The sequence below is a fragment of the Acanthisitta chloris genome, unplaced genomic scaffold (genome assembly GCF_000695815.1).
Source record: "Acanthisitta chloris isolate BGI_N310 unplaced genomic scaffold, ASM69581v1 scaffold9542, whole genome shotgun sequence".
Lineage (NCBI taxonomy): Eukaryota > Metazoa > Chordata > Aves > Passeriformes > Acanthisittidae > Acanthisitta > Acanthisitta chloris.
Window position 1 is genome coordinate 12,923 of NW_008661054.1, and position 10,149 is coordinate 23,071.

The following is a 10,149-nucleotide window of genomic DNA, read 5'->3' on the forward strand; positions in this document are numbered from 1 at the left end:
CAGAGAGATGACTCTACTTGCTTCGAGAAGAGGACCAGAGCTTCAGTGGGCATTGCAGTGGAGAGCAGAAGATGTTTCATCATGAATCTTCATTCCCACAGAATAAATCATACTAACATCTCTTCACCTGAGATGGAGCATTGGAAACAGCTGGAATTCAGGGTCCTAAATTAACTAAAAGAGCATTCTTACATCTATTTTGTGGGTTTACATGTGTCTGATTGCATTCTACATCAGCTTTGAAGCTGCTACAGCACAAAGATTAAAGATGCAGATTCCCAAAGTACACCTTTTGCATGACAATGAGGTGCAAAAATGAGGCGTCAACACCAAGAACACCTCGAGGTGGCTGATACAAGCTTATGAAGCTTCTCAGAGAGGTAATTTGTGATCTGAAGATAAGCCTAAAGGTTTAACCTGAAATGCTAAGGAGGAAGGAAAACTGGAGAGGTTCTGAGGAAGGATTTAGATTGGAGATACCGTCTCACGTAGGACGGGATGGAAGAACACAAGGCAGCCCCTGTTCCTCGGTGTCCTTCCCCCTTCCACGGGGAGTGAACAATACAGAGGAGCTGCCACAAATCAGGAGGGTAAGTGACAGAGCTTTTATGGTGCCAAATGGAAGTAACAAAATGCAGGAAGCATCCTGTCAGATGTCACTTAGCAGCGATACCACGGGGGAATCTGGAAACGGGATTTGCCTGCATAGTAGGAATTCCTCATCCCCAGAGAGGGAGAGGCAGAAATGGCAAGAGGGGCACAATCTAATCTTGGCCTGTTGAATGAACGAGAAAGATTCCTCAGGTCCAACTTGATCTCAGGGAGCAAACACAAGGTCTGGCACATTATCATTTTACTGCCCAGGCTTGATACCTTGTTGTCCTGCAGGATTCTTGCCTCAATCACAAGACAGGAGGAAAAATGTGACAAAGGAGAGAACCTCTCCTACACAGAGTCTGACAATCAGTGCAGAATCATAGAATCATCAAGGTTGGAAAAGATCTCTAAGATCACTGAGTCCAATCATTAACTGTCACTGCTGTAACCCCTAAACCCTAAACCATTATCCTCCAGTGCCAGAAGACAGACAGTGGATGCAGAGGAGAGAGCTGTAAGGAGATGCACGAAAATGATTTATCAGATGACTCTTTGTGAGGAAATAAACACACCTTGAACACACTTCTGAACACAGACCACAATTTTCCAAGTCATGATGAGTGTCTAAATTAAGAGAATTCCCATCACACCTTTGGTCCTCAAAGAGCAATGAAAACAGCCCAGGGAGCTGCAGACTGAGATGGAGATGCCTATTGGCTGCAGAAGGGAGCAGAGGACTAGAGGAAATGGCCATAAACTGAGACAGGGGAGAGTCAGATTAGATTTTAGGAAAATATTTTCCTCTGTTAGAGTGTTCAGGCACTGGAATAGGTTTGCCCAGGGAGGTGGTGGAGTCACCATCCCTGGAAGTGTTTAAGAGACATCTGGACCAGGTGCTAGAGGATATGGTTTAGGTTTAGGGGTTACAGCAGTGACAGGTTAATGGTTGGACTTGATGATCTTAGAGCTCTCCTTCAACCTTGATGATTCTATGATTCTAAGCTTCCAGCCCAGACCTAGAGCTGAGCCTGAGGATTGTACACTCCAATCCCAATTTCCTGCAAATCATAGGGTGCCTGCACTGTGCTTTTGTTTCTCCAGCCAAACAACAAGGCCAGGCTGGGTCACAGGACGAACATTTTACTGTCTGTTTTCTTCCTGGGCACATGTGAGTGCACGAGTATGAGAAAGACAGGGGAAGATCAGGATATGATGATGAAATGACCTAACTACCCACCTAGGATTCACCTGGGCATTATCTTACTTGATCCATGTGGGCTGGCTCCGAGAGGGACAAGAGGGACGGTAAGCCTACACGTGCAGGGAAACCAACTTGGATCCTGGAAGCAACATCCTTGTGCTAACAAGGCACTCCACCTCAACTAATTAGCCTGGGCTTTCAACAGGCTTAATTAGGTGGGGCACCATCCTGTGCTGTTGTGGCTAGACAGCTTCCGGTCCTGGAGCTGCTTCAGTCCCAGCCAGGATTTGTGCACTGTGGTGCTGGTGTCATGCTCCAACCCTGGGTGTGCTGAGAGGTGTCCCTGCCTGTGTCACTCCCCAGCTGAGCCCAGAGGCCCTCCCTGAGTTCCCTCCGTGCACCTCTCAGTGCAGAACCAGGTGCCTGCGCTGCACTGACAACTCCTCCTTCCGAAACCCTGAGCTGACTTTCACAATAGGCCTGAGACACTACCCAGACAGACCACAGCAACGATCTGCAGTCAACCAAAGGAAAAAACAACCCCCAACTATGAAAGACTCAAGGGACTAACCACCCTCTATGTCACTGCTTCACAAGAGTTTTGCTAACCACAAGCAACAAGGTCTGTGCTTGGCTCTGCCCTGGAATCCATGTGTTGCTTTCATCCACGTCCTCATCTGGAGACATTAAATCAGGTTTTGAAATGGGTTAACCTGGAGATAATAAAACTTCTGGTCTAAAGAGTCTGTCAAGAGTGAAAGTCCTTTGTGGTGAAACAAATACTGGAGTAGGAAATGGAAGAGGAACCTCAGCGATGAATCCTGGAAGTTCAAAGCATGATGTGGATCTACCTGAAAAGCTCCACTTGGCCACTGGTATTAGACGTAAAGACAAAGCTTATTATTAATAATCCTGAGCTCTGCATGAGGAAAATCATTCAGAAATGTTGAATGAGGGTCAGACCAAGGCCCCCCAGGCCACTGGCCAAATAAGACCTGTTTAAATCCTTGGCTCCCAGGAAGGTTAAAAGGTCACAATTTAAGAGAAAATTGTGCTCCACTTCCTCTCAAGTTAATTTCCTGCAGTTCCTCAACATGAAAGTTAAGAATGTGGTTCCTGGAAGCATCCCAACCATAATCCTAATCCATAGGAATTCTTTAAGACACATATCACCCTTTGTGTCCACATGCCTTGCTCACAGCCATGGTAAACCAGGACATGGAGTCATCCCTGACATTTGAGCCACCAGTTAAATGATATCAATTACAAAATATAATTAAATGTGCTTTTTTTCATGGCTAAATGTAATTACTTGAAAGCATTATCCTTTAGGATGGAAGCTGAAAAAAGTGATTTAGCTTGGAATTTTAATCTGTTTTCCTACAATAGGTATTTCATGTACCAAAGGGGTAAATGTCATTTACCTTATCTGAACTATCTGCCCTTATTCATCCTATCCACGAAATGACTTGGGACTGTCATCCCATAGCTGAAATCCAGAGATACTGAGAAGAGCAGAGTCACTCAAGAATGCAGCATATTGCAAAAAATGGCCTGTTTTGATGCCTTTGGTTGTGCAGCGATCCTCTGAGTAAGCTCTATCCACTGATCTGGGATTGAACCACAGGACAGACACTGTGGGAAGGCAGAGAGTTGCTCACTGTGGGGCAATCAGAGAGAGAAATCAGCCAAGAGAGCTTGAACAATCTCAAAGCAAAGGAAATTCATCATAGTATCATAGTATGTTTAGGGGTTGAAATGAACCTCAGAGATCATCCAACCCCAACCCCCTGCCCTGGGCAGGGACACCTCCCACCAGAGCAGGTTGCTCAAGGCTCATCCAACCTGGCTGTGAACACTGCCAGGGTTGGGGCAGCCACAGCCTCCCTGGGCAATCTGTGCCAGTGTCTCACCACCCTCACAGTAAAAAAACTTTGTCCTGTTAATTAAAAGAGCTCTTTCTTAACCCTTGATCCTCCAGCTTCAGAAAATGTGGGATGTTTTACATCCAGAGACCTCCAAGATATACAAATTTGCTCTCTGTATGTCCACATGTAACTCTGAATATTGAGTGAGCCTCGAGTCACAGAACTAAAACCCCCCAGGCCTGCAGTAGCTGACAGCAGAGCTAAAACATCCCCTGTGTTAATCATCTGTATTAATCTCTCCCAGTGCAGAGCTTCAGCTGTTCGTGCTGTGACTCACTGGGCTTTATGTTTACCAGAGTGCCTTTGAGAATAATCTGGTTCAAATCACTGAGTGAGTCCCGTGGGGAACAGGGTGGGGAGGAAGAGGGAGATGTCAGGATCCTACAAACCAGCATCATTTGTTTTGACAGCTTTTAATATTCCATATTAATTCTTCCACGTGCTGATCTCCACTGATCCTCTGTGTCACCTTCAGGCTGAGGCCATCGCATACTGCTCACCAATGTGTTTGGGACATGAGAAAGAACTAGACCATATTTCCCCTGACATTGCCAGAGAGACAGCATCATGGTTAATGGTTGGACTGGATGATCTTAGAGGTCTCCTCTAACCTTGATGATTCTACGAACATCAGATTCATTCCCTGATTTTCCATAATCAGAAACTGATACTATAAAACACCAGATAATTTTTTGCGTTTTTTTTTCTTATGTCTGGACCATTTTAGGTGATCAAACCTGAAGATCTGAGTCCTATAGGGCTTCCTGTGCCTTCCTCACACCTGTGGTCTCAGTTCTGACCCAAATCAGGCTGTTTACGCTGCCTTGAAGAGGCCGATGGGGGATAAACTTGCCCCCAGCAATGACAGGCTTGGAAGTGTAAACACTTCTCAAATGGCTGCAGCCAGCAGAGGTAAGAATAGCCTTTCACTCTCAAAATTCATTTAATGAAGGCCCTCAGAATATATGTATTTAAGCACCTCAATCTGAGTTCAAGGAAATCAAAATGTCAGCATTAAAGGAGCACTTATTAACAGTCTCCCTTCAAACAGCATATTAAATGGGCATGGAAATGGAAATGTTCCCCACTGAAGGTCAAACACAGGTTGTGGATTATTCCGGTGGCTCCTTTTGCTGCTCTAAGTTCTATGCTCTGTGGACCCTTTACATTTAGCAGCATAACAGAGGCAACTCATGTCAGCCTTGGCCAAGGGCTCTGTGCTGTCCTCCACACTGTCATTCACTCTGTGAAGTCAATTCAGTGAAATTCAGGCCATTTCTGTGAAAACATCTGATTTCAGGCAGCACATGACTTCCCACTTGAGGCAAGGTGCTCTGAAAGCCACTCTAGCAGTGTGCTGAGCCGACCACATTTGGAAGTGCCTCAAAGGCTGTCTGGGAGAGAGCAGCTGCTGCTGAGAAATGTGGTGTGAGCAGCATCTCTGCTTGGGTTTCACTTTCTTCTTCCTGATCTATAAAGTGTGAGTAACAGCTTTTTGGCTTTTACCTGGACAGTCTGTTCCCACTGGAAGTGGCTGGAATCAAAGCTTCATGCAGTACAGTTGAAACCCAGGAAGCTGCAAACAGTTCCTGACATTTCAGTAACAGGAATTTGGGGAAATACCCTGCCCAGAGAACTGGAATTGAGATGAAGGCCTAGCACACGTATTAACTAGGAGTTGGATGGGGATCACATCCCATAAAGTATTACTGCTAAACCAGAAAACACTCCAGTTCCACTGGAAACTTGTATCTGGATTTCTCTTCTTCTAGAAGTACCTTGGGGAAGGGAGGAAGGAAAACATTCCTCATCCCTCAAATGCCAGCAAGGTCCATGTCTAACAACCCCTGTGCTTGTGTGTGTTTACTTCTTGGAATTTTTGCTGGCAGGATTGGCTCCACACTGTGCTCAGTGCAGAGGATGACAGTCCCCATGGAGCAGAGTTATCCCACGTCTTCTCAGGCTGTCCCTGACCAGTGTGAGCATTCCCAGTGTGGATCCAAACGTGCTGTACTCAAGTCAGTCACAACACAGCCATGATTTCAGGTCACTTCCCATAAAATTCAGAGAGGGAAGGAGGCACGGAGGGAGGGAAGGAACAGGAATACTAGCTGGCTGTTCCACTTCTCAGAAGAGGATGTTGAGGACTAGAAGGAACGGCCAAAAGCTGAGAGGAGATTCAGATTAGATATTAGGAGAAATGCTTTCCCTATTAGGGTGTTCAGGCACTGGAATAGGTTTTCCCAGGGAGGTGGTGGAGTCACCATCCCTGGAGGTGTTTAAGAGATGTCAGGATCTGGCACTGAAGAGTATGGTTTAGGGTTTAGGGATTACAGCAGTGACAGGTTAATGGTTGGTCTTAGAGGTCTCTTCCAACCTCAATGATTTTGTGATTCTAAGCTTCCAGCCCAGACCTAGAGTCACCATCCCTGGAAGTGTTTAAGAGGTGTCTGGATCTGGGACTAGAGGATATAGTTTAGGGTTTAGGGGGTTACCACAGCGACAGTTTAATGGTTGGACTTGATGATCTTAGAGGTCTTTTCCAACCTTGATGATTCTATGATTCCATGTTGGTTTTCCAGAGAACACAAAGATTACTCTGACCATCTCCTGCCAACCTAATATATGTTGTTTAAAGAAAAATACATTGCTTGTAAAATGTGACATTTCAGAACCATTTTGGTATTAAGTGCTAAGCTTGTAAAACCTCCCTGAACACATGCTTGGATTCATCTGACTGGATTCAACCCACTTTAAATGAAAACACTGGGGTGTTTGGAATATGCTCTGAGGGACCTGGCAAGCTGGATCCAATGCCTGGAACCTGGAGTTCCTTAGGTACAATGCAAAAATGTCTGTTAAGAAAGTTTTTGAAGTGTGTGAAGGTGTGGTAGAACAGTTTAGCATGCACAGATGATTAATTTCCTCTTGGAAAGGTGCATTTATGACAGCAGGATATTTATACTGGAATATCTACATTAAAAGCAGGATATTTAGACTGGAATATCTACATTAAAATGCATAGTTCCTTTAAAATGAAATTTAACTCTGTAATGGTTTAGTACTGACTAACAGCCACTGATCCTGGCTCCTAGAAAAGAACAGAACCCAGTGTGTGACCTTGGGTCAGACCCTGCTCCTGGCTGAGCTTTGCCACTGGCAAAGGGTTCGCCACTTCCACAGGCACAGAATTGAATACAAAATCAGAAGACATTAAATGTCAAATCAACACTCTGAGATTTTAGAGGGGTTTTTGTTTTGTTTTCACATTCTGAACTCCTAAAATGATTAAGGGCTTGAATGCATCTCAAAGCCAAGCAATGACACTTTTAGATGGGACAATATATCCCATAGGGACAGATGGATTTAGATCTTTATAGGCATAGAGATTTTTGCAGTGAACTGAATGAACTTTGAATAAACTGTTTGATTAATAACAATAAATAATTAAGAGTTGTTTCCCTTCTGTCAAAAAGTATTGCAATTATACAGAGAGAAAACAATATCACAATGAAACATTTCTTTACCTCCTAGTGTAACATTTCTCACCAGTTGCACAATGACCTGATGGTTACATTAATTAGCACATCATGCTTGGCTCCAGAAATCATTTGGAGTCCATCAGGAGATGGAAAGATCCTGATAATAAACCCAGAGTGAAATCACCCAGATCTGGGTGATCTGAACATCGAAACAGTCAATACATTCACTGTTCAGTATCAGCGTTTGGCAATCAGTGAGACTAAACCACATCAGAATGGATGCAATTCCACATGGAATAGAGGGAAAAGTGCAACAGCAATCTTTTGCTCCCTCTTTTAACTCCACCTTGATTTTTAAAGCTCTCACAGGTTAACCTTTATAATTATAGAGTCAAGTTTGGTGGGTAAAATGTCCCTATCGAGGTCAGCAAATTCCAATCCTGTCCATCAGGGCTTTATCCTCTGTATATGTCTCTCCAAACTAGAACAAAGTCCTGCTCCCACCAAAGCTAACAAATTCCAAACAGACAGTGGGAATTCCACCAGGGCCTTACCCTCTCTACCCCTCCGAACTAGAACCAAATCCCGCTCCCACCAAGACTACTAACTTCCAGCCAGTGAGAATTCCAGCAGGGCTTTACCCCCTGTACCCCTCCAAATTAGAACCAAATCCTGCTCCCACCAAGGCTAACAAATTCCAAACAGTCAGTGGGAATTCCTGCCCAACTACAGACCAGTTTGGCCACTGAGAAGCAAAACACAACATCAGAAACACTTAAAACACAAGAAAGCAACTTACACTTGGAATCAGATCCTGCAGGAAGACAAAGCTTTGGACATTGGGACTGCCCAAGGACAGGCTGATGGCTCTGGGATTTGTGCAGTGCATTACTCTGGGAATGTCTCCACATGGATATTAGGATGCAGCCTCTCACAATCCCATGGCCAGCTGTGTCCTGGACACAATGCTGCTGCACTGAGCTCAACCCCGGGGGAGGAAGGAGCAACTTATATATAGCTGCTGTAAGGATGAGCTGGTGGGTGCTTTTGGGAGTCCCTTTCAGCTCCCACTGGCTGGAAAATGCTGCTGACATGGAAGCTGAAGGGGCTGAAATCAATGTTCAGCACTAGGACAGACACAAACTGTGCCCTGTGACCTAAAAAAACCCAACTTGGCCTGCCAGAAGTTTGGTTTGGGTGGTTTTGTTTGTTTTGGGTTGTTTTTTTGCTCCCATCAGTCCACATTTCTCATTCTCATATGGAACTGATTGAGTGAGCTCAAGAGTGTGCTGTCAAAATCTCACCCACAGCAACCATTATCATTCTGTGCAGAAAACAAAAGAAATACAGATTTTATCACCTCTGATATTAGCAATGGCAAAGCCTTATTGTCTCCACAGAGGCCCTGACGCAACCCAACGCTGATGGGAGCTGAGCAAAGCAACACAGAGTTGCCAGGGCCTGACCTGTGCTTAAAGAGCAGAGTGGATTTGAGGACACAATGGGATCATGCCACTCTGAAGGCCTCCTCATTGCCACCTTGGGTCTGCAGCTGCCTGGATCATTCTGAGAGAAGGATCATTCTGAGCGAACCCACCCATCAGATAAAGATAACTGATGACTGTTTGTATGGTTTGATCCAGTGTGGGATCAGCAGTGAAATGACAACCTCAACAGAAAAAAAAAGAGGTTTGGCTCCTCAACTCTTCTTCCAAAACACTGTTGCTGCTGCTGTAACAACATACCTCTTGTCAAAGGAAAGGTGCTCCCTCCACCTGGGTGAGGATGCCATCTATGTGTGTCCTCAGGATCTCAGCTTGCAGCCCTTCTGTCCAGAGCCATTCCTGACCCTGGGAAAGAGGAACTGCACAGCCCAGAGGTGCCTTCAGCAGATCCCAGGGGTATATATTGACCAGCCCAGGAGAGCCCAACCCTCCCGAGAAACCAGCAGGGCAGTGGGAGAGCAGGCAGGGAGTCCCACTGGCCCCGTGGCCAAGGATGGCAGCTGAGCCCTGGGGAGTGACAGGCTCCTGATGGCAATAGCACGTGGAGCATCTTCATGTGACATTCACAGGTGGGGTGGAGGGGAAAACAGTTTTTAGCCGTTATTGACCAGCCCAGGAGAGCCCAACCCTCCCGAGAAACCAGCAGGGCAGTGGGAGAGCAGGCAGGGAGTCCCACTGGCCCCGTGGCCAAGGATGGCAGCTGAGCCCTGGGGAGTGACAGGCTCCTGATGGCAATAGCACGTGGAGCATCTTCATGTGACATTCACAGGTGGGGTGGAGGGGAAAACAGTTTTTAGCCGTTGCTATGGAGTCATGATTAGCTTGTGTGTCTTCAGAGCCTGCCCAGGAGAAATGAAGGCTATTTTCTTATCTAGATGTCATGAAATCAATCCTTGCAGAATTCTGGGAGTCAAAGGCTAAGCAGGTTTGCCTGAATACCTCCTGTCACTCGAGACACAAATAAATCTAGCCAGGAGACCTCAAACAAGTGTCATTTTTCAGCCAGAGCTGAGCACAAAACTGTCTCTTCAGCCTCATTTCGAGCTGTTTATGCACACAGCAACGTAACAAACGTGTGTTCAATAAAACCCAGCAATTATCTGAGCACAAAACGAGCCTTAGAAAATTGAGGGGGGAAAAAAAAAACCCCAACATTTATTGCAAAGAGCAGTGACTTCAGAAGCAACTTTTCCCTTATTCTCTCCAAATGCTAAAAGCAAACCTGATGTTCCTCTTTGAAAATGTGGCTGCCTCTAGGTCTTTGGCACAGGTTTGCCGAGGGGAGGGCCGGCAATCTATTTAATGACTGCATTGACGTCAATAGCATAACTGAAATACTTAGTAAGATGCATGAGTCCAACTCGCAGGGGGTGTGAGCGCGGGCAGGCGCAACACGCGGCCCGGACTCCGGAACGAACTGCCGCGGGGAGCCGGGC